The sequence below is a fragment of the Falco peregrinus genome, chromosome 5, assembly GCF_023634155.1.
Source record: "Falco peregrinus isolate bFalPer1 chromosome 5, bFalPer1.pri, whole genome shotgun sequence".
Lineage (NCBI taxonomy): Eukaryota > Metazoa > Chordata > Aves > Falconiformes > Falconidae > Falco > Falco peregrinus.
The window spans coordinates 9,295,915-9,320,882 of record NC_073725.1 but is presented as its reverse complement, the minus strand read 5'-3'; positions in this window follow the sequence as shown (position 1 = coordinate 9,320,882).

Sequence of the window (24,968 nt, the reverse complement as noted above, 5' to 3'; positions counted from 1 at the left end):
TAAGAAAATGGTAATGCCTTATGTTCTAATCAGGCAGGTGGATTAAAAAAAAATAATTATTGAGCTCTGTGGACTACTGTAGGTGTAAGGTACTATTGACTGTCCCTGTTTATTGTCCCATGCAGTTCATGGCAAAGGGTACCTACACAATTAGGTCCAAGCAAGGCAGATCTGAGAACAGTTTCCTATGTTTAATGCTGAAAGGTCAGCAAAACATGTATTCTGCCTTCAAAAAGCACCCTTCTTTAATGTAGAAGGTTGCCTGTTTAGCTCCCATCACTATTATTTTCCAAGACTTTGTGTTACGAAGTGGGCTTACTGCTATATTCAATTTAGTGAGGGCTGCACTATGAGTTTTGTTTACCTTTTAAAAATAGTCTTGCAATTTCTTTTCATTTGCATCCTATTGTACACAAGCACAGATGCGATGTACACAATGCACTGTAATTAACAGAGAAAAGTCTGAACACATTCTTATTACCTAAATCTATTCTGACTGCCTCAGAAGGGAAACATGCATAGTGCTATGCCCTTTGGGAAAAACTTTTCTTTGATTAGCCTTATTGGTCACTGAAGGTCATTTTTAATTCTAACAAAATACAGCTGCAGGTGCCTTTTATCTGTATATAAATATAAAACTAGTTAATGCTGAAAACTCCTGAGGGACTGGTTTGTGTGTTCAATGTTTCTCTTTGATACCTAAAGCAATGGTAAATAATTATTTATGTCCTATGTGCAGGAACAGGACAGAATGCACACACTGAATGCACTCACACACTCTGACAAATTTCCACACTAAAAATGTCTCTTTTGCATCTGTTTCCTTAACATGGACTAGTTAAATTCATGAGCCAAACTTTGCCTTTTTAAAAACGTTGTTGTGTAATGTAAGTCCTTGTAGTGTTTTTTTCCAGAGGTTTCTCATGCAAATCAAGCGCACTCAATTTTGAACTGCTAACTAAATATCACAGTGTGATTTTGGGGGAATACACTGAGGTCTGCAGATTCAGTTACTGGAAATAACCACTTCATCTGTAACTACTTTTATGCCCTTTATTGGCAACAAAACGAGGTTGATTCATTTGAAATTTTAAATGTTGGCTTTGTTTAATATAGCACTAGAATTTCTCCAGACAGTTTCAGAAAAAAGATTGTAATATATTAATGCATAGAGTGAATTTAACTCCTTTCTCTTTTGAAAGATTTACCTAGTGCTTTACTGGTTTATGTTTCCACAATGAACTCCAACGTAACAGAACTGGCCATTACAAGTTTTGAGCAGGTAGATAAACATTATAGAATTGTGGTTGTTATGTAGCAATATAAGAACACCTATACTGTATCAACATGATCACATAAATGCATTTTGCAGTATATAGATTGATTAAATGTATTTCAGTCTATCAGGGATTATTTATAACTGGAAAGAACTTCGTTACACCCAGTATTCGGTACATAAATCACTCATACCATACTGAAACTCTTATAAGGAGACATTTACATAAGTGAAAATGCAGTGATTTCATATCCCATTTCAAAACTGTAACAACTGGATAATTGGCACTGCCATGTATGCAGTTTCAGATTATTCAAATAAATGCTAAAATATTATTTTATTCTATATGAGTTAAGATTTGCTATTTCTGTAAACAAACACTATTAATTTTTATTCCGTGCACTTTACAGATTCATTAACCAGGATTATCTGCTGCAGTCAGCAAAGGTATTGCTTCATAAACTTTATTGCAGAAGTTAAGGAAAAAGAAATTATGGTTAACTGGAGGAAATGTTATCATAAGTAAAGTTGCCATTTTTTCCACCGAAAAACCTTTGTATTCAGGACGTGTAAAAGCCTCAAAATTAACTTTTCATAGGAAAACCTCAGTTTCAATAAAAATAAGACTCAAAGAAAGACTGTACAGTAGCAGACAGAGGACACCAATCTGGATGTGGAAGACATCCTTAAAAGTTCCTGATATGAATCATGAAGGAATTAAACTATATTATTCAAAGCATTCAGTTGAGCACTATCTCTGACAGGCTGTTACTATGCTGCTTACTATTCTTTGTGATTTAAGTAAAGAACTCTCAACAAGATGGTTTTCTTCCTCTTGAAGGGGAACAGGCGCATGGTAAATCTGGAAGTGTTACAAAACAACAAAAAAATGAGCAGCTATTTTTATTTTACTTCAGTGGCTTGAAGGAAATCAGCAAAATATTTTCAAATAGCGTTTCATTACTAAATGCAATTGATTCTGTACCTTTCTTTGGGGTGAAAGGGAAATTCTAGGGGAGAAGTTTTGGTATGAGTACATAAAATCAGGTAATATTTCTTTTTTTGCCTGAAAACACACTGTAACTTTTGCAATGAGGTGTGAATAGAGTCGTTGTGTGAGGATGGGAAAGAAGATAGGGATCACTGTTCCGTAGTCTTCCAAATTAACCAGCTCATCTGAATCACTATACTTTGTACTCCTTACCAAACAGCTCTGCTTGCCCACTTGACTGGCCCTCTATGAGACGGCAGCTATTGCATGTCCAATTTCAACTGTGGCTTGAGTTGTGTCTATTTCAATGATGGTTAAGCATGGTTCTGAAATTCCACTTGTCGACAGCTAGTTTCCTGAACTAAGTCCTAAGGTTATGTCATAAGGAGTAGAGTGTGTGGGGGCAAACCCACAAAAAGCAAAATTGTTCTTTGGCCCTGCATTTTCTTATTTATTCTCTTTGAAGCTAACTGAAGCCAATAAAGGTGTCTTTTCAACACCAACTGTATCTTTAAGATTAAGAAGGTAATGAAAATGTCTTGGACAAGTTGAACCTCACAGCTGAAAACACTGCCTTCTTAAATAGGGGTATACTTTGAGAAATGGCTGTTTAAATAGCACTTTCAAATGAAAAACACTTTTCCTGTGTACTTCCAAGTCACAAGGGACAGCAATAAGTCAACTGCTGTTTATTTCAGTTAGTGTTACAGAGACAATGCGGCCAAGAAAAGTGAGAGCTGATCCATTTTTCTTCCCATGCGTTGCAAAAAGAACTTTTTACGTGGCTTCAGATGGATGTGACAACAGAACCCTTCCCCTTCCAGGTGCCAGGCACAGCTTTAGGGCTTAGTTTAGGCTACAGAGTTTTGTAGGTGCAAGGGGAGGAAGAGGAATTACTTTACAGCTTTGAAGATGTTGTAAGTGTTATGCTAGGGTCAATCCTCCATACTAAAAAATGTTGAAGGGCAATGACACACAGTAACCCTATAGAGGAACAGTGCCTTTTACAGCATCAGTGCAAAATCCTGAGTTTTAGTTAAATATGAACATATGATATAAAGGGGTCTCGTAACAGAAATTCAAATGCATTATTGTAGCAACATTATCTTTTGAGAAACAACATATAAAACAGCTTTCTGCAATTGGACGAGATGGGGTTATTTTGCTGTTCACTGAAATGTCGTACACACCAATGTAAAGCAGGTGTAAAAATTTGCAGCACAACCCCTTACTTATAAAGCAGAACATGACACAATTAGTTGCTCTACTTTTTTTGCCTGTTTGTGTGATGGCCAAGGGGATTTTTGCTGGGTTTCCATACAATTTGTGACTGCTTATATTGCGGTGATGCTGAATTTGACAGGCTTGGTTCTATTCAAAAGTTAGTTGGTTCCAATTCTGTAATCAAATACAACTGAAAAGAAGATTAATTTTGTAATTAATAGTTGGATTATTAAAGGCAAGAAGGAAAATACAACTGACATTCAGGCTAGAAAGACTTCAGCCTTTAAAATGCAAACTCTGGCAAGGAGCAGCCACAACAATGGGATTAGCAACAGGATTAATGTTTTAGCCATCTTTTGTTCATTTGGTCTTTTGTATTCTGATCACAAGAGATGATGAGAAGTGCTTCGTCTTTGTGTGTAGGTCCCTACCTAATTTAAAAGGACATAAAGAAATATTATTCTATTTTATTGTGAGAACTTCTGGTAATTTCCTCAAGGAGAAAATAAATTAAGTCTGCCCATACAATGAATTTACAAAATAACGATTCCAAAAATATCTGGAGAAACACGAGAGTGGACAGACCACCCCATGCTAGTTATTTCAGTATGCTTAGTGTCCGAATAGTCTCAGGGTATAGAAGATTACCCTGTGAATTGCTCAGACTGAAATGAAACCTAGAAGAATAAAGACCCTCTGTGTGCTGACATTTGCAAGGGTTCCAGCAGTTACCACTCATCTTATCTGAGCATTTTGTTGAGTATTTTTAGCCCTGCCTAAATGTGGTGTTGTGTCAAGCCACAAAGGAGTTGAGTAAGAACTCCCATTTATCATTTTTGCCCAGTCAAAAAATCCTGGAAGACACAGGACCGCAGGGTGATCTACTATGTATTAAAATTTAGGTAGGTAAAGAGTCTAAATTCTACTTAGACTGCAGATACCCTTAGGCAGGGCTGATGTTCCCCCTCTTCAGCTGCATGGCCTGAAATCTGTGGGGTCTTGATATTTGTTGCTAATTTTATTTTATGTTACTGAAGCTCTTCTTTTAACTGAATTAGAAAAAGGGTTAATTCAGGCATCATTTTCCCCACATTTCTACCATCTTACAATCTATTACAAGGCATTCTGATCTGTGATTTCAAGTTTTGGTTAAAAGCCTTTATGATACTGTATTAAGCAAGGCCCAATTCAAGAAAATATTTGACTTTGAATACACGCCTACATCTTTCTGACCTCAAGAGTTGAAACGGAGGCTCGTGGTAACAGGGAACACTAATGCAGAAGACATGTTCTCTAACTGAAGTCCAAACTTAGAAAGAGTATGTGAAAAGAGAATGAAAGTATAAAACTACAGGAAATAATTGCCTGTTTGTGGAACTGCTTTGACGTGGCTCATAGATGTGATTTAATCATGTTTTGTGCAGCAACAGTGTAACACAAAAGTGCTTCCTAGGAAGCCAGCCTCCTTTTATTTCTAGAAAGGGCAAAGTGCAGCGCTGAATGTTTCAATATTCAAAATCTTTCATATGTAGAAGGTGATTTTTAACAGTAATCTAAGAAAAACCTTTTGAGAAACATCCTTTAGTATTTTTCTAAAGTTCCTGGATTTTGGTTGGGTGTTAAGAGTGTCACAGAAGAAGGAACAACACCTGTTTCATCCTTCTACTCTAAGGCAGCATCAGCTATGCCTGCTCTTTTCTTGATAGATGTTTGCTGAGCCTCTTCTTAGTGACCTACAATAATGAAGTCACCACACTCCTCCCAGGCAGTGTGTTTCAGGGTTTCACTATCCCTTACCATTTAGAAAGTCTTTGATAATGACTAACCTGAACTTTCCTCGGTGCAATTTAAGTCCATTACTTCTTGTTTATCCATGAAGAAGAGGTTATTACCAGCTCCTTGCAGGAGCTTTTAAAGCATTTGAAGTCTGCTCGTCGCGTCTTCTCTTTTCTAAACAAAACACTCTCAATTAAGGAGGCTGAAATGTATTAGTACTAAAATGAACTGTCAAAAATAATAATCCACTGGAAACCTAAAAAGCTATTTATAAAGATACCTCATATCATAAAAAGAACTTATTACAGGCATTAAAATAAATTCTTTTGATGTTTTGCCTAGTGTAAGAACCCATCAGAAATGGACAGATTAAAAGTCTTTTTCATAGAGAATGTTTTATTCTTCAAACTTAAAACTTTTCTTCCAAAATGGATCTAGTTTGGACATTTTTGAAAAGGAGGAACAGCCTCAGTGAGAAACTATATACCATCCATACCTGAAGAGTGAATGACGTAATAAAATTATCTCCAGTAGCGTTAAGCTGAGGTCAAGTTTTTATTTGCTCGAAGTAAGATTTCTAGGAAAACATGTGCACAAATAGTAAAACTAAGGAAATAACCATAATATTGACTTGCTTGTTCAAGGACAAGACTCACAGCTCCATTGTCTGACAAGAAATGTCATTAAGTACTTAGAATTTGCTGAAATACTAAATTAAAACAGCTTTGCCAGAATTTCAATCAGTCATAACAATGGAATGAAGAGGCATTAAAGGAGAAGCAGGTGGTGAGCTTTTTGTTCTGGCTAAACCTTTTCTCTCATTGCTGATATGATGCAGCCCTAAAGTATTGTTTTTCCTTCTTTTCCTTGTTTACTTACTACTCTTTTGCCGTCCCACTCTATTATTTCCAGACAGGTCTTTTTAAGTAATGATCTTTCTAAAGAATAACAAGTGTTACATACACATCCTCCACGAGAGAAACTTGGCAAGTTATTTTTTGACAGAGGAGCTCAAAAATAAACATTCATGTCTGAATGTCTCATGGATTTGCAATCCTCCTAGCTCTTAATTTTGTTTTTAATTTCTGCTGTCCAAGAAGAGGTTCTGGTGTTATTAGATCTTGTGTCCTTTATCTTGGATCCACATGTAGGCAGCTTGTGCATCTCCTTGCACAGGCGTAGACTTTGCAGGAAATGTACTGAAGCCCTGGCCAATTTGGCCCATGGGAAATCTCTGAACCCGCTGTGCCTTTTGCTGGTCCTCATTTTATTTGTTGTTAACAAGATAAGAGGGAAGAAATCTGAAAGACAGAAATATTAACTTTGTCTTCAGGCTGAACAAGCTTCCAAACTGAATTAGAGAGGAGCGGTGTAATGAGACAGGCAGTTTCTGTTTTGCAAAAGCTGTGGCAAGATGGGGGTTGCCCTATATTACACACAGCACTAAAAAAGTTACTAAAATGTGCAATGGAACACATTGTTCTGAGTCACTTAAAATTCATTTTATAGCAAGAACAAGGACAGCACTGCACATTTGCTGAAAATATTTCCGAATTTGCCAAGAAGCCTGGGAGTCCATTAGCAGGAGGAAATACAGGAGGTCTAAGTGCTTGATTAGTTTACCTGGAGATTGAGTTGGATACTATGGCAGGTATTTCTAATAATATTTTTTGAAGCAATAACTGCCCTTTGAAAGAAGTAGCCAAAGAAGTGTTTTGTACAGCCACAGCTTGTTTTCATCATCCTGTGCATTTTTCTTGCAGGGTGATAACTCGTGTCTGTATGCCATGTCCATGGGTTATAGTACTCATACTTGCATGTATGTACTTGCATGTATGTACACTCAAGGGCAGCTGAGATATGATTCAAGAGTTATCTGTATCAAACAAATTTTTTGGTTAAAAGGTAGTATGAGGAGGAGTTTTTAAAAATAGCACAGCAGTGATTCAGATCAACTCACTGTCCACAGTATGAGTGAGGTTGGATGTGTACAAGGATTCCTGCTCCAGTGCTTGGAGGTGAATAGACACTTCACAGCCTACCATATTTACAGGCAATTTGTAAGAAGAAAAATTCTGAGTCTCTGTTGAAACCATCCTGCTTGAAAGGCCAAAATTTTTGAGTCATCTTTAAGTGGTGACAATTTAGTTTCTTTGCCCATGCCTGTTTTCTTTCTGTTCTTACATTACATAATGAAACTCTGGTGCAAGCCAAGCAGGGTTTTTTTGGGTTTTGTTTTGTTGTTTTTTTTTTTTCAAGTAAAAGCAAACCACTACAACAAGGGGAACCATTTATCAATACTTTTGTTGCCCTACTCTGAGCCCTAATTAAGATAAATCTCTGTTTCAGGATGACTTTATGATTTAGATTCCCCACACCTTCCACTTCAAAGTAGAAAGATCTGTTTTGCGTTTTAAAAGATATAACGTATCCATCATTTTTCTAATTCATTTGTGGTGTCACTTATGGTGTGAATATATACATACGTAGAGATGTACATATGACAAATCTTGGCACTAAATCAATTGCCATCTGCATTGTAAACTAAAGCCTATGTAAAAATAGTACCACAACAAAACAATAATCTTATATCAAAGTCGCAGGGAATATGAACAAGAGAAAAGATATAAAGGAGAAGATTCACCTGCCATTTGCCATGACAGAAAGAGGGCCATGATTTTTTATGAGGTGCTATACAAGGTAGACTGTCTGTTCAAAAATCTGCCTCTTTAGCAAGAGAAAAGGTTTGTCATTCCAAATCACTACTATAAACCAGCTGGTCTGGTATTATACCATGCCTCCGGCAATGACCTGTGTTGGACTGGAAAAATAAACAAGCAACCCTGTCAATTCTGAAGCACACTTATACCTGAGTCCACAAGGATTTTTTCCTGCAAGAACAGCTGATGCACTATTGCTGGTTGCTGCTGTTACTTTACTGCAGCTTGAGGTCTGCATCAAGACTGGACACCATTTTACCACTTGCCTTGTGCGGATTCTTATGAGAACCTAACAACGAGAAAAAAACCTGGTTTATGGGTTATTTTCACTTACCATTTTCTTTTTTTTTTTTTTTTTCTTCCCACCAAAGACAGATTTGTTAGCATGTTGAACTACTTGGTTTAGGTGGGTTTTTTAACTCATAAAGGTACAGACATCTGATTTGGAATCCCTTAGGTTTTTAATAATTCTGTCTTCATTTAAATTATAAGAAAAATATTGAACGTGTGGTACTTTGTACTAAAAACTGTATTTTTAACCTTTGTTATGTTGTTTTATGGGAAGGGGAGACAAAAAGAAAAGCTGCAGCTGAAAACTGACTTAAGCGTCTGACGCAAAAGCAAAGTAAAAAAAAAAGGTTCACATTTACTGTGGTGGGATTTGGCTCTGCCATACTTTTAGGCTACTTTCTATATATGTTTCTACACATTTTTAAGAGCTGTGTGTCTGTCCTTGAATGCTGCATTAACTATACTACCCAAAGTAATTACAATGAATTTGATAAGGAAAAAAAAGCCAGCAGCTAAAATACCATTTAGGACTCCTTTTCTACTGCATGTGCTTGCTGTTAGTTGTAAATGGAAGACTTCAAAAGTGCCACAAACGAGTTTTCTATTCTTTCTGTAAGGGCCCTTCTTCTCTCTAACTGGTGGAAAAAGTAAGTTGAGTGCTGATGCACTCCACTGAAAACGTAGTCTGAGTGAAAGAAAAGGCTTGCAATAGCAGAGCAAAGTTTTACTTCTTCCCTTTTTGCCGTTGGTTTAAAAAGCTAGTGTAAAGCTCAAGCCTCTGTAGGTTTCTCTGCATCTGAAGTGAGAGCTGTCAAGTGCAGTTCTGCACTTGACATTGGAACAGTACTAATAATAGCCAGTGCAAGAGGAGGCTGTAGCCATCAGCTACCTTTTTTCTTTTTTTTTTCTTTCTAGAACTTTTATCACAAACTACATGATTTGCCTTTAAAGTTGTTTTGTTTTTTTTTATTTCCCATGAAACCCCGTTTCTCTGAAGTGTACAAGATACTTCTTGTAAGTGCATTAATCAACTTTCCAACTATACAATAGATGTATCACTTGGAATTGAAGACCAGAGAGCAAGAGGGTTAAAGGTTACACATTTTTCTTCAGACTCAATTTATTGCAAGGTCCCCACTGAAAAGAGTGCCATGTTATACTCTCCCCCCACCCCCCACCCCAATATAAAATCCTAATATGAATAAAAGCTTTGCAAATTAATATTTTTTTTTTTATACAACTTCTTTGTCTTCTGGAAAAGAGGTCTATCAGCATAAAGCCTATGTGCATTAAGATTAATTTTTCTGTTGGGCCTTACCCTCTGTATTCTGACCCTTGCTGAATATAAACAAGTAACAGGCCAAGAAAAATGAATGATCATATTTAAACAGAATCCTTCAGTGATTTATGGGCCTTGGCTCTGACTTGGACCTTTCATCACTACAAGTTCTTGTGTTAAAAAAAGGTGATATAAAATGCTGGATCTGATCAAAGACTTTAAAGCTAATAAACAGGTTTCTGGGTAGGTTGCCAAACCTCTGGAAATGAACTTTCGTTAGATCTTCCAGGGAGAAAAAATGGAAAGGAGACAAGAAAATGATAGTGACCGATGTGTTTGCAGAGATATGGTAGAGATGAAGAATAAAGAGAAGGGGACTTACTGTGTTTTTATATTTTGCTTTTCTACAGATCTCTGAGTACAAATCGCAGAGAACATAGCTCTTCTCTACAGTTGTGACTTTAGGCTTCACCCCATAGAATGCGCGTGCATCATTGTTATACAGACCTCTTGTTAGAGATAGACCATTCTCTGAGAAAAAAATGCAGAGAAATCTGGAATAAATTGTTGAAGAGTTCAGGGCTTACTTTACATGGGATGCTTACATCATACAGTGACAGAAATTTATAATGTTTGGGGGTCTTCCACGTAATTTCTTTTCCCTCTGTACGCACATGTCTCTGAACACTTAATGAAGACAACAGAATTGCACCCTGATATGTCTAAGATCTTTGTTTTAAGAAAGAAATGAAATTGACCACCCAAAATCATGGATGTTGGAAAGCTTTGGGAAATGAACAGAAAATCAAAGCTATGTCTTATAAAATTGGAATTACAAGGAAAACAGGATTAGAATGTAATGGTGTTTCTCAATTTTCCTCTGAGTTCTGCCCCCCGCACTCTCTGGTACGTGATGCCATTTGTGCATTGTCACCTATCACAGAAAATGATCATGAAACAAAGTCATAAATTCCTATACTACATAGTCTTTCTCAAGCATGCTTAAAAATTTTTGGCATCTTTTTTTCCTCCACTTTCTGTAGGGAGGATATATGAAATCTCTTACAAATTGCATTGCAACGCTGCTACAGGTTTTGTGTAAAATGAGCTGAATAAACGGCACTCTGTTACAGCAGTTCGCGGAGGACTGATTCATGCAGACTTCTCACTTGTTTTCAGAAGTCTTGGGTTTAACTTCTGTTTAATTCAAGAAAAAGTACACTTACTAGGTGCAATGGTTGTACAGGAACCTGTTAAAAGTTGCTGAAGATGTTGGCAGTGTTTGCAGAGAGTCTGAAATGATAAGGCTGGGTGTGAACTACCATGATGACTCCAAGATACTAGTGATACTGCTTTAAATATTTACACTATTGTGACAAATTCAAAGCTGCATGTAAATATTTTATGAATGCTTTAGCTTAACAGGATTGTTGTGGCGTTTACTTCATGAATCTACAGAGCACGTTTGTCAGGAAATTGGCTCTTTAAACTGTGTATGTTTTAATTCTGATATTAATTTCTCTGAACCATTTCAAGAATATTGCAGCTCCATCAGTCCATACGTGACCTTGTGACATTCTTGCAGACTGACTCACTTGGTTTAAGCAGGATCAGGAAACAGCAGAGAACAGAAAACTTGGATTAAAATAAAAGGAGAAGCCTTCAATGAAAAAGGCTAAAGGGCAAGTTTGGGGATGTAGACTGGAATCCAGACTCTAGAGATATTTTAGAGCTGTAACTTGGGAATTATTTAATTTAATATAGATGTTTGTTTACAGTGTCAGTCTCTGTAGCTAAGATAGTCGCCCTCAGCTGCATTTCTTTCTGTGTAATCAATGGAGAGTTATAGGCAGTTTTGGAGTACAATATATATGATCAGTCCTAGACTTCTGTTTTGATTTGAAACTGTGCCCTGGATTTCCTGCAATTATAAAAAGATCTGGGACAGATTATCTCAGATAGAAACAATCTCAGATGTAAACAATGTGGACATTCACATCTCATGAACAGCATCTCGCCTATACGCAGTTAGTTTCTAAAACTATCTTTTGCTCTACCTTCTTCCTACTGTTAAGATTAAACATTTTTTTGCTTCAAAGATACTTTTTGGATCCCTGAACCTACCATTACTCACAATTCCCAAAGGGGAGATCTTCAAATACTAATTATGGTCAGGCCTGCTGAGTGATTAAGGCTTGTAATCATGCACTTGGAATAAGATTAAGCAAATTGGAACTTTCTTGCTGAGAGAGGTGAATACATCAGAAACAACACATTGTGATCGAGAGGAACAGATAAGAAAGACACTAAAGCAACAACTTGCTCTGCAGCTATGACAAGTATTTAACTACTTCATTTCTCACTGACCTTCTGCAAATGCTTGTATTAATCCACAGAATTAAAAAAAAATCATTTAGGTGGGAAAAGACTGCTGGGCATCACCTGGTCCAGCCCCTATTTAAAGTGAAGCCAGCTTGGAGTGGGTTATGCAAGGCCTTGCCCGGTTTTGTTCTGAATATTTCCAGGGAAGGAGATGCCACATCCTCTCTGGGAACTGTTGCAATATTTTATCATCCTTATGGTGAAAAAAATGTCCTTTTATCTAATTAGAGTTTTCCTTTTTGCATCTGTGTCGTTACCATACGTCCCATCACTGTGTGTGTCCAGATAGTCATCTTGCTTTCTCTAATTCTTCCATTAGAAGATTAGATTCTTCCTTAACCTTCTGCTCTTGAGGCTGAACACACTAAGTTCTCTCAGCTTCTCTTCGTACGGCATATGCTCCAGTCCCCAAATCATATCGGTAGCCTTGCTCCAGTCAGTGTTTTTACTGTGAAGAGTTGAAAACTAGACAGAGCACCCCAGGTGTCATCTGACAAGTGACATACAGAATGGAAGAGTCACCTCCCAGGACCTGCGGGCAACAATCTTGCTCATGCAGCTCAGGATTTGATTGGCCCTTGTTGCTGTGAGGGCACGTTCCTGGCTCATTTTCAGCTCAGTGTCTATCGGGATCCCTAAGGTCCTTTTCTGCAGAGCTGCCTCCCAGCTGGTCAGCCCCCAAACCATACTGCTTCGGGGAGGTTTTCCATCCCAGGTGCAGGACTTGGCATTTATTTTTGTTGAACTTCATGAGGTTCTTGTCAGCTCATGTCTCCAGCCTGTCAAGTCCCTCAGTGGCCCTGTACTCCAGGATACCACCTGATTTGGTATTGATCACCTGCTGAGAGTGCACTCTGTCCTGTTGTGCAGGTCACTGATAAAGACATAGAGTATTATTGACCTCAGAATTGATCCTTGAGGGATGCCATGAGTGACCAGCCACAAGCTGGCCTTTGGTTTGGCTGATCATAGCCTTTGTAGTCTAGCAGTCCAGCCGCATTTCCACTTAATTTATACTCTGCTTATCCAAAACATATCTTTGAAGTTTGGCTTGATAATATTGAAAGACTTAACTAAAATCAAGGTATCTTTAGCAGGAGCCTACTGACATGTCGCCTGTGTTGGTCTGTCCTTTGATCCTTGCCCATAACTTCATGTCTGGCATCTCTTAAGTTCCCAGACAAATCTCCCTGCATTCAACCAACTTCTTGGGCCCAAATGCATCTTTTTCTCCTTGCCTGTCCTTTCGAGAGAGCTCTTATTTACTCATTGCACCACTCCTGCTGCACAAGCTACCCCACCACATCTGTGTAGTCCAAATGAGCTCATAGATCTGCAGTTGTGCATGGCCTTCTCATTCTTCCTATTATTTTCCTGTGCTGTATCCATTTGGCTACACATACTTGAGTCCTCAGTGAACGTGCTTTCATGGGGGAAGTGTGAGGGCCCCCTCCTCCATCAAGCTGTTCATCAGGCCTTTCCTCGTTTCAGCCCCTGCATCACTTCTCATCAGGCTTTGGCCCTGCACTGAACATTGAGGACCTCATTGCTAGATTAGCAAGCTTGTTAGCAGAGATGCTCTTCTGCCACTTCATCAGATATATCCTCTCTCTCCAGGTGGATTTACCTTAGTCAAAGAGACATAAATTATGAAGATCCACACTAGATTTTCAGAAGTAACAGGTGAAAGCCTACATGCGCAATGGGAAGGAAACCTATGAATAGCTGAATGTTTGTCAACACAAGGCTGGATCTTCTTTTCCTGAAATGATTGGTTGCGTTATTTAAAATTTAGGACATGTTTGCCTAAGATAAGATCAGTTAGTACAAGGATTTAGTGGTCTCAGAAATCTTGAAGAGATGCATTTTGTGTTATTGTTTTCCATTTTCTGCCACTTTTCATGGTTCACTTTTCTCTGCTTTTCTTCAAAGAGATGTAGTAGACAAACTGTATCTAAACCTAATGGGATTTGAAAACTCTCCACTGTGCCTACATCTGATGCAAAATGAGATCTCTAAAAGAACCTAGATTTTTTGTGGCTAAGTGCTATGTGGAAGTAGATCAACATACAAGCTTTCTCCCTGTTTTATTGCGCGTCCAGCTGTCTGGTGACAAAGATTACTTCTGTGGAAAGTCTAGAACATAACTGACCAGAAAGACATTTATTTTCCTTTCTTCTAAATGCTGCTTGTGTATCACATGAAACTACTAAATGTCACCGCCAAATCAGGAAAAATAGGGAGTTCTATGCCTGGATCTCCTTCCTTCTATGGGTGGATCTGTTCCATTAAAACTTTTATGTGTCTATGATAGGCTTCACTTCTGGAGAAAACAATGTTCTGCCGAAAATGTGCTCCTCCTCCCTATTAGACAGGAAGGGTAGACATCTCCTCCACAGGAACTCCTGTTTCTCCTCTCTCTGTTGACTTTGGGGATGAATCATCAGCAAACGCTGGAACTGGAATTTGGGCGGAATGACTGCAACATTTCATAAAGTCTGACAGATATTTGGTGTTACAGAGACTGGATGATTACCACATGACTTCAGGCAACCAAGGGTTTGTATATGTATACCTCATGAGACAGTTGTTTTCCTGTTCACTTCTTAGAAACAGTATGATAGAAGTGCCAGACCAGTAATGAAAAGACTACTATGTGGAGAAGTAGAGCAATCCCACCCAGCTTTGCTTTTTACTCCAAGGCAAGGTAATATCTTTCTGGTTTGCTGCCATTAAGCAACTGCCAAGTAATTCTAGCTGTAAGCCCACCATACAGGAAATAAGTAGAAACGAAGATGAAGAAAAAATTATATGACCTCTTCTGCTATAATCCATGGCTATATATCTAGTGTACCCACCATCTAAGGCAGAAGAGATCAGAATGGCATGGAGTCTCACAGTGAGAAGCAGATACGCTGACATGTCATTGGGACACATGCTACTGACTTGCTCTTAAAATAGCAAGAAATAAAAAATGCATATGGAAAAAAAATCTCAATGACCACGTCCTAGTTAGAATTCACAAGTTGTAAAAAAAAAAAAAAAAAAAAAAAAAAAAAGATTGTCCTCTCACTTTATAGACATATATATATCTAATGCTTTTCACAAAAATCACAACCCAAATTACATGGCTTAGTGAATCACATTTAACTGGAAGATTGTTCCTAGAAGTTTGCTTGTAATCCCTCAAAATAAATGAGATAATAGGAAACTATATACTCTTATTTCTCTTTCATGGAAAATCAGACCAACTCTTGTCAGTCCAGCCTGATGTCTGAAGAAAACATTTAAGCAGTTCTGAACTCCAAAAATGTTTTGAGATTTTTTTTTTCTCTATTAAACAGGAAATTTTGTCCAACTATTTTTTTTTCTGCTTTTATTTTGTCCAACTATATTTTTCTTCTGCTCTTTTATTTTTTCCAGAATAGATAGATCTAGATACATAAACACCAGAGGAAATTAATAGGAATTGAAAAGAAATTTGATTGCTGAGACCGGAGTGAACACAGCTTAAGGACGATCTCCAAAAATCTTTCAGGATGGATTGGCTAATGGAAATACTATCTGTTAATGTTTCTGTCCCTCTCATCATCTATTATGAATCTGTTGCAGATTGTAAAGAACTTAAGGTGGGGATCATGCAACTTAGACTTTCTGTCCACTATAATAGACCTGGAATTTGACTGCGTCCTTTGGATGCCACTTACAAGACAAGAAATATTGTGGTCTACCTTTTTTATGGCTCTGAGTTTAGAAAATAACTACATGAAAGGAAATGAACAAACTTTTCAAGTTTTCTCCAAGAAAGATACACTTAGTTGCAGACAGGGTCTGTTTTCTGATATGACTTATTCTGGACTTTTTACTTGTATAAATTAAGAATGCAATGGCTAGAAGAATGTGTTGGGTTTTTTGGGTGTTTGGGGTTTTTTCCTCCTTGCTGTTTTTCAAATATCTGTCTAATTCAGCACAGCTGTGCAGTGGTGCAAAACTAAGCAGTAAATGAGCATTTTGATAATTTCACATTTCTAAAGCAGCTCTTAAACATCTCATGTGAAAATAGCAGCCACAATACCTTTAGAGATCAAACATCGGACCAGATTTATCGTATTGAGCTGCCTCCTGCAAGCATTTTAAAAAATCCACTTTCAAGACAAATTGGTGAAGGTTCCCTCAACTGTAACTGTCTTGTAACATAAACAAAACGTGTGCAGAATAAAGACAAACTTTTCCAGGCTGCTGCAAGAATGAATTCTTGTCTTTTCACTAGTCTACTGCCAATGAAGACTTCATATTTTTTATTTCATAACAATCATCTCTACATCAGTTTTCCATTTGGGACTGTGGCCAGTGGAAAACTATATAGACTTATGAAATACTCTGAAGTAATTCATAACGTGTTGCTTTTTGTGAACATCCTGTTTGTGATTTCAAGCTTCAGCTTTACAGGTTAAAGGGCTGACTCGTCACTGAGCCATATCCTCAGAGGATATAAAATAGTCTGACTAAGTGCACTAATATAAGTCTGTTGAGTCACTCCTTTCTAAAAAAAATATTAATTTAGAAATTGCTTTTCTTCCTGGTTCAGATTCAAAACTAGAAGGGAAGACATCAATTCCTGAATGTGAGTTTTAAGCAGGGTCAGAAATCTCACACGAATAGCTTGTGTGGGCCCAAACTTTGTATTCCTGATTCTTGTCTGAAATCTAGCCCTGAGCTGAACCCCAGCTGTCTGGGACAGAAACCCTGCTCTTGCCTTTGCATTTGATCTTGATGTGAACAGTCTCCTCTCCTCCAAACAGTATTTAGATAGATTCCCTCTATCCTAATTTTGTAGTTCAGTAGTGTTTCTCACATGCCACTAATCTTCCAGAGCACTGTCACAGAGAACAGGCACTGGAGTACCAAGACAGCTCTTCGTGCTTTCATCAGGCATCAAATGTCTCCTCTGGAGTCCTGGTTTTCCCTCCCTCCTCAAATACGGTCAGATACCACTTGTCAGGAACTTTGGATGCTTTCAGTCTTCCATAACCTGACTTCTCAGAGGTTTAAATCACAGTATGCTTTTCACTAATCTGATTGAAGTTGTACCAATAAAAATTGGCTTTCTGGACTGATTTTGAGAGTTAAAGAGATAAATTGGGCCAAGAGTTCCTTTAGTTACCTACTTATGCAAACATTGTTCTGGGTAGGCCACTAAATGTGCTGCTACCTTTTTAATCTGTGCATTCCAAAACAAATACAGGTCTGGAATTTGAATGTGATTTTCAGTGCACAACATCTAAAGAAAGAAGAGCAATGTCACTGGTGTGGAAAAGATTGTGCTTTCATTACAGCATGTTTTAGCTCACAACCCTGTATGCCAATCTACAATTATTTTTTTAATAGTCTTTGTGCCTTATTTGTTTTATTTCTGGTTCAGTGGTCTGAATGAGATCTTTTTTTTTATTTTATTTTGATTAAAAAAAGTATGATGTCATTATAGGAAGGCTTGATTTTTGGAACCTTTCAGTTATACTTCGTTGGCATGGCTCTGTCTGAAGCACTATTTTTTAAAGTAGTATTAAGGGACTGGAGATGACTATGAATAGCAGCTTCCTGGGATGACCATGGAGGATACTCATTTATGCTTTTAGCCAACAGTAGAAATGCTGTGTTTAAAGCAACCTGTGAATGCAAAGTGAACTGTTAACAATTGTTTTCCTCATGACAGCTCATGACGTCATATCCCAGCAACAGTTAGGAGGTTTGTGACAGTGATTTAGAGGAATGTTTTATTTTTCTGTTTGCTTTTCCCCTCCTTTCCTTTGTTAAAACTTTCCTCCGTCTCATTTTTGAGACCCAAACCAAACAAATTATGGTTCATAAATAAATAATTAGGATCATGTGAGAGTTTAAAAAAAAAAAATGCCAAAGTTGATGCTTAAAGAAAACAAGTTTTCTTGTTTTTAATGAAACTTATTTTCCTCTGAAAAAATTTCAATTACATATAGTGGGAGCTAAGAATCAAAATATTATAATCTTTCAATTACTTTTACAATCTCAAAAAGAAGATTTCATTTTTCAGTAAAATAAAACCAGCGTAAAATTATTAGCCAATACATCTATATTTTACTTAATTACTCTCCAAACTCATTGAGACCTTTAGACCATGATGACCATCCATAGACCCATTTGAGGTTGTGCACAACATTTTTTTGCTGTTGCATGACTTTGTTAGCAGCATTTATTGCCTGAGCAGCAACTGACAGAACCTTTTTCTGGATATTTCAAGACTTGTAAGATTTTTCAACTTTAATTAACAAATTTAATTAATATATGGCAGTTTGAATGTCTTCTATTTCCTCTAATCTTGTGCATGGGATATCTTAAAAACTTGTTGCCTGGACCTAAGAGAGGTCCCCTGCAGAGGGGCTATGGGGCTGGGCAATTACATTTATGGAAGGTTTTCAGTTTTTCTCAAGGCAAAATCCAAATTAATTATTATCTTTTAATACAGTTTGCTTTTCTGCTGTGAATACTGTATAATGCAGACAGTTAGTCGTGTCCCATGATACCAACACAGTCTAGAGATTAGGAAACATACTTGCTCAAGGTTTGGTTTGGGGTTTTTTGTTAGTTTTTATCATGTACGTGTTTTTATTAGTCTAGATATCGTTAGCCGCCTTCTTTATACCTAAACCAGCATATGCCATCTTCATTTTTTGTCATTTTTTTGTCAATTTTTCCCTTCAAAAATGCCACTCCTTTGTGTACTGCACACTGATCTGAGTGCTACAGTAAAGAATTTTCATGTTTTAAACTTCGAGATTCTTATGCATTGTATCAGCCACCAGACTGAAAAAAAGGAGATGATAAAATGAAATTTTAAATAAATACTTTTTTTTTTTTGATATGCAATAAGGAGTTATGGGATTACAAGATATTTCTTAGAGCAGGAAAGTCAAATTAAGAAATTATTTTTAATTATTAGATTGTGGCTGTGAAATAATTAAACAAGTCAAAGGAGGTGTACTAGTTGAATTAATACTGCTTAACGTTAGCATAGCACTTCAGAGCTCAAAAAAAAAAAAAAATAGATGAACTGAGTTCAGTGTGTAAATCCCAAGAAATTATTTCCTGAGCATATAAAGCCTTTTCTTTTCTGCTCTCAGACTATCCACAGGCAACTTTTACTTCTCTTAATGCCTTTGTTGCTCATGTTCTTGAGACACTTTTTGTACCAATGCTGTTAAAATATATCTATGAATCAAATACCCTGTAACAGAAATCAGTGGCGTCAATCACAGGATGGTGCTCTATTCTACAACTGATAGCCACAGGCAGGCTTTGAAGAAATCGTTACACCTTTGAATCCATGAGGAAGAAATATCAAATAAGCAGGGCTAAACTTTTGTTTAAGGGAGAAGGTTTTATTTTTAGTTCATGTTTTCCCTCTAATCCTCTTCTTTACCTTATCATGAGCTTTCACAAATATTAATTTAGATTTGTGTGCCTCTGGGTGACCAGGAGGTATGGGGGGTTTTGGTCAATTCACTTAGTTATTTGATGGTGTTTTGAATAGACAGTGCCAAATTAATGCATGGCAATGTTCATCTACTGTCTGCTTTGGAGTAGGCATGCTGCCTGGACTCCCGGGCAGCCCTGTGTCCAGCCCCATGCTCTTTTTTTCTTGGTTGAGTCTGAGATCACAACCACATGACTTTGCAGACACAACTAGAGCTCTTCTCTGATTTTCTTTTTTGAAGTCAGCTACCACCTCAGCTGACAGCCTTATAAAAACTGCTTCTTTGTGCCTTTCCTAGGCCAGCCTGCTATCGGGACTGAAAGAGCAGCATGCAATCTGTCTGTCGAGGGCAGCCGTGGTGATACAGCAGGATGCATTAGCAGTAAAGCGCCTTCATTAGGACTCTCTGAGCTTGGAGGGGATTTGCAAGTTCAGCACAAACTCCATAAAGTCAGAAGTGGAAGAGGGGGAAAGGGAGGTGAAAAAGAGCTAGCTGCATAGCTTGCAAATCTAAGTGATGAATGAGTCCTCACAATAATTCTTACAGATCTGAGTGGTCTCTCTGGTGTTGCAAATGTGACAGGATTGCCAATGAACAGAGAAATTAATCACGTGGAAGACAAAGTTTATGGAGATCTGTACTAAGAACCAAATTCAGTAATTATGTAGGTGATTCTTTTGGGCTCACCCGCCTTTAGCTAATGGTAGTTTCAGCTTGCCTTCCTAATGTAAGGAAGAGTAGAAATGCCAGAAGTGGAGTATTCCTGATTAAATGACTGGCCCAAGGTCATACAAAGACTCAAAAGCAAATACATTACTGGAAACGTCAGGGGTCTTGGTTCTGCCACACAGGTTAAACAACCTAGTTTGTCTGTAAAGGGTATGGCTGCTAAACTAATCCCAGAACTGTTCTTTAAATAGTCCTAGTGCTTGAAGGGGAACAGAGTCAGCAGTTCATGATATAATGGTTTTCAAAACACTGGTTATAGAAGTGACTGTGACAACCCCAAGATGCAAAACAAGCCTTAGTGTTGGTCACAGCATTATTTGAAGGAGCACCAGCAGGTGTTGTGGTGTAAATTTCAAAATAATGGGATGTGGGGATAAAAGAGAAATGTGCAGAAAATATCAGTTGTGTGTTTCTTAAGGATAGATCAATCAATCAATCAAGGCATTGCTGTGTAAAGTTCAACCCTTCAATATGGTTTTAAGTAAATCTAAGACTCAATATTCACGTAATATCTTCCAATAAAACATATCTTTCTTTTATTTTGAAGACTGTGGGTAGTAACAGTTAATGTCTTAAGAGCACCCTTGACTTCTTCCTTGATTTCTGACTAATTGCAAATTTTACTTAGTCCAGTTACAACAGTAGCAACATTTACAGCCCAAACTACCTAATTTTTATAGATTAGCAATAGTTAATATCACAGTTAAAAGTGTTAGGTACACATAACGTGTGTTCCCTGTAAGCACGTAATCTCTATCCCTTTTTCTGGTGTTACATTCACCCCCTGCTCTTACTCAGGGTCCCAAGGTTAATGGAGCCAGTGTGGTCTTCCTTGAGAAAGGGGAAGGGGGGAGGATTCTGGGGAGAGTATGATATAGATCATGAGGATTGCTTCCTCCCCACACCAGATCTGCTTTTTTTTTTATATACTAACACATGCTACAGTGTGGTCTTTTTTATATTGGTCCTCAAATGGTGTTACAGGTGAATTTACTCTCTGTGGTGTGTTTTATATAGTTAGACATTTGTCCTTTATTCTATTTGTTATGCTTAAAACAAGTTTAACACATATTCCAAGGTTTCAATCTTTTGAAGAGTGAGAATTGAGTAATTATTTACAGTGCCAGGGCCTCTGAATTTGTCCTGTTGCCACACTTGCAAGGACTCTGCTATCATCCTATGCCTACACTCCTCTACAACACATCATCATTCTAGGGTCACACATACTCCTTTGTGCACTGAAAACCTGCTGTTTATTACCACTGATTAGTTACAAAAATTTATCATCAGAACTATTATAGCAATAGACGTTGCAGCACACAATCAAAAAAACCCACAAACTAAAGCTAAAAAAATAGGTAGTAGTTGCCTAGTAGCTAGAAAATTGATGTTAACTAAACAAGCTAAAACAAAGATCCATGCAGGCCAAGACAAATCAGGCCTGAGAAGTCCTACTTCTGAGGCTTTGCAGCATTAATACAAACCCTGTGGCCTATCATTAATGATGATGATAATATTATTTGGATCATGAGGCTACAACACTGAAACACATACATAAATGCACAGACATAAATACATCTACATGTATTTGCACCTCAAATGCAGGGAATACATGAAGTAATGAAACATTCTTGCAGTCCCTGTTGCCAGTGGACTGCAACCAGCAAAAAAAGCATTTTTTTTAATTGGGTGAAAAAAAGGATTTTCACTCGGTTAGAATTTCAGTTGGAGAATATTATAGAAATTTTGTTTTGTTGCATATGTTCAGATTGTAATGAACAAAAATGTCTTTGGATTTGTGGGTCATGGTCTCCTGTGTCCAACAGGTATTGTGCTCGTCTGCAAACCTTCTTAAATCAGTCTTGTTAAGTCTTTAGTTAAACTATTTGAGATCTTTTATCATTTTTACCACACACGAATAAAGTGGTTATTTTCTGGTACATCTAAAACCGAATCATGAGTCTGATAGTAATGAGGTTGAATAGATATGCAATTACATTTTTTAAGAGAAAGAATTAAACCTCATCTTAAATTTTTAATGTCTGCGGATTATATTGTATATAGCAAAAAGTGGTCATAAAGTGGGCTAGTTTTACGGTGTATGAAAAGGGAATATTTCTCTCTGAAAAAGAACACTTCCAATTAGTTAAGCCAGAGATGAGTGGACCCATTAGATGAATGAGGATGGAGAGGATTTGTAGTCTTCAATAAATGGCAAGAACAAAAATAATCATCTGCCAAAACCATCTTCAAAAAAAACCCAAGAGCTAATATGCTTTCTGGCCTGAAAGGACAGTTTGTTGTGTATTATTGGGCTTTTTTCCACCCATCTTAATTTTTATCTGAAGAAATATAAATATAAATCTGGTTTTCTTCAGTTTTGCTGGCAACATTTAAGGAATGACTGCTAAATCCTTGAACAGCTTAACTAAAGTTATAATTTTGGCTGAAAAAATTAATAGCACTAATACATTATAGTTGGAGTAACCCATGGGCATAATACCAGAGAATGTTTTCATTTAAGAAGTAGAAAGACATATAATCAGCATAGTAGATGGACTGAAAGTTTGCTGTCAGTTTTTAAAATATAGTTAGTTGTAGGTGAGGAATCCCAATGAGGTGACTGTGTTTCTTTTGGGGCATCTTAGATACCGGCCCTGGGCCTTATTGATTTAATTCCAAAATCAGCAATTTGAAGAAAATGTAGCATAAGTATAAATGAAGGGTATAAATTACACAGATATTGGGGAAGCAGTAAATAATGATAAATAATGGTCTGCTTGGTTATCTGAACCCAAGTGTTGCATGACAGTGAAATGCGAAGTCACACATAAAATGAGAAACATAGGCTGTAACTACAGGAGACAATGACACACTTCAAAGCAGGAATGATGCAAAAGATTTGGAGAGGGAGCGATAGTAGTTCACCAGCTAATCAGAAAAACCTAATGACTAATTGTAGTCGATGAGCTGATGTACTGGGGAATATTGCATAAAGAAGAAATTATATCACATCCCATGATGTACAGTTCCCCAGTCTGACATGTGGAATGAAAAGAAGAATGGTAAGTTAGAGAAAGATGAAGAAAAAAAGCTGAAGGATTAAAAAGGACTAAAATATATCTTAGAGACAGACTCTTCAGCTGCTTCATCGACTTAACATATGAAAGGAAAGGCTAAGGGGTGGCTTCCTCCAAACCTTTAAGTGTCTTGAAGTTTAGGAAGTGGAAATCCAATAACAGAGACTTCTTCCACCTGGCCGGTAAAGATGAGAAGATTTAATGGCTGGTAGCTGAAAACAGAGGTACAGCAAAAATAAAATGCACATTTCTAACAGTAAAGATAATGAATCCTCAGACTCACACACTGGGACGGTGTTATTTTGTTCATGGGTTTAGACTAAATGATCGCCATGCTCCATTTTGGCCATTTATTGTGTAAGTATTCAGAAGTAAAAGAAGTGTTAATTCAGGTAACAAAAGCTTCCCTTTCAAAGCATTTATAAATCACCAAAGGTAAATTGCTGCAAAGAAAAGATAAAAAAGCAAATCATTCTTTTGAAACAATCTGAGAACTTTACATAAAGAGCTGGCTATAATATCTTTGTGGTGTGTCACTTTCATTAGTCTCAATTCATCATATCCTCTCAGCCACCAGAGTCATACTCTGGAAACATCCCTGAACTACTATTTCTGATTTTCTGTTACCAAGAGCACCGGTGACTTCAGAGGCCCTCTGTGGTGTTAGGCCTGGACTGAAATTATGTTATTAGTTTAATGATATGTCAACATGTTCAGTGGTCACATCCAATGGCCAAAGTGTAATTCCTATTAAAAAAAAAAAAAAAGGCTAAAAATAATATTATTTTTTTAAAAATCCTAACAATGCCTGGTCTTCTTTTCTTATTAATGTCCTATTTAAAGGAACCAGCTTAGCTGGTAGCTGGTTTTCAGCTGCTGAAAAATATTGCTGATCCAACAAAAACTATATTTGTATCTGTGTCTACTTTGGGAAACAATTTCTGTTGGAAAAATAGAAACATTTCATTTTCTTTCTGAAATGAAGACAACTTCATTTCTGAAGTGGACAGACTACAAACTTTTTTTAAAGAGTTTGAAAGGCTCCTTTTAAAAAAGGGCATTCAAACACCTAGAAATAAAAGAATCTTATGTTTTGTGTTCATAGAAACTCTTCACAAGCCTAAAGGAATTTGCTCCTGTATTTCATTTTAATAAAGAAGCTAAATGTATTTGTTTATTATTTCTTAAGTTTGGCAATGGACATGAACAAAAGATTGTTTCCATTACTTTATTGTCAATATCTTGTGAAAATCTACCTCACGGTTAACAGAAGCTGCCCTATATTTTCTGATTTGCAATTAGTCACACCTAGTGGGATAAATAGGTGATGATTTAGCTCCATGTAAGAATGTAGTTCCACCAAGGAACCGTATTTGGTGACAGGAAGAATTAACCACCTAAAAGCGTAAGTCTGAGGGGGATAAACAAATGTCAGAACAGATTTCCCACATCTGCACTGAGGTCATTGAGCTCAGTGGGTAAGTTTCTGTTTGGAAGTGGGCATAGGACTGGTCTAGTAAAGGTATTCAAAACCAGGCTGTTGCAATGGGAGGTTGAGCATTAGGAATAAAATAAACCCCTAACCTGTGCTGAGGAGGAGTATGGGAAACTTACTGAAGACACAAATGCTAGACGTACTCTTTGACTAAATAAGTAAGCATGAGCTGCGGAGGTATTGTTTTTGCCCATCTATAACCTCAAATTCCTAACCA